The sequence below is a fragment of the Halyomorpha halys genome, unplaced genomic scaffold, assembly GCF_000696795.3.
Source record: "Halyomorpha halys isolate HHAL.00 unplaced genomic scaffold, Hhal_1.1 Scaffold5.1, whole genome shotgun sequence".
In the NCBI taxonomy this organism is placed as follows: Eukaryota; Metazoa; Arthropoda; class Insecta; order Hemiptera; family Pentatomidae; genus Halyomorpha; species Halyomorpha halys.
The window spans coordinates 684,882-685,829 of record NW_027106871.1 but is presented as its reverse complement, the minus strand read 5'-3'; the positions used below and the strand labels follow the sequence as shown (position 1 = coordinate 685,829).

At 28.5% G+C, this 948-nt stretch overlaps 1 protein-coding gene and 1 long non-coding RNA gene across 6 annotated transcripts in view; one reads left to right on the top strand and one right to left on the bottom strand.

Moving 5' to 3' along the window:
- The window catches only part of LOC106692412 (Adenylate kinase 1), a 47,995-nt gene that overhangs the window by 9,917 nt on the left and 37,130 nt on the right, over positions 1–948 (top strand). The window lies entirely within an intron of this gene.
- The window catches only part of LOC106692432 (uncharacterized), a 23,401-nt gene that overhangs the window by 22,198 nt on the left and 255 nt on the right, over positions 1–948 (bottom strand). The gene's annotated exons all lie outside the window — the stretch shown is intronic.

The window sequence follows — 948 nt, the reverse complement described above, 5'->3', positions numbered from 1 at the left end:
AATCGAAACTAGCTGATGCATAATTAAGAACTGAGACCATTAAAATATCTGCTTGTCAGCATGTAGCCTATTCAGAACTTGAAAAACCAATTAAAATAATATTTTTTATTTTATTATTTGATTATAAATTATAAGTTTTCAATTGGTATTTCAAAACGGCATGTTGGCATATTGTATGGCCGTTGGCCATCATCTAGTTCATTTTTCTAAAATTAAAATAATGCACAATCAAAAGTTTAAAAAAACAAAATTGAATTAAAAAAAAAAAAGTTTATTTATTTAAGTGTTTTGACCACTATGGACATTTACACCGGGTTTACAAAGTTAGTAGATTACAATTGCCATGTTCAGAAAGTTACAATTACAAAGTGAGAAAGTTACAAATTTACAATTACAATTATAAAGTGAGAAGGTTACAAATTTATAATTACATTTAAAAAGTGAGAAAGTTACAAATTTAAAATTACAATTAAAAAGTGAGAAAGTTACAAATTTACAATTACAACTTTACAGTTACATATTTAAAATTATAATTACATACTTACAGTTACAATTAGAATTGGCGTAGTTAGTAAATTGTTATATTAAACTAATATGCTTCCACTTACTGCAAATACATGCTGGGATTAGAGTTAGACTAAATGTGATCATAGATACTAATCATTTTTAAAAAGTTTTGTTGTAGTCTTCTCTCAACATCTTTAAATCTGAAGAGAATCGGTATGATTCGTGTGCAATACATTCAGTAAGAATGTGCCTAATCGCAGTAGCGATACATCGGTGCATTTTCTTTTTTCATAACATGACCATGGGTGAGTCGAGTATGGCCTATCCGAAGACGGGTTAGTACTAAATCTTCTCTCCGTAGCAGATTCAAGTTTCTGGTTGGACGTTTCACTGTCTGTTGGACCATTCTTTACTAAAAATAAGTTTAAAAAAATAAGGTTA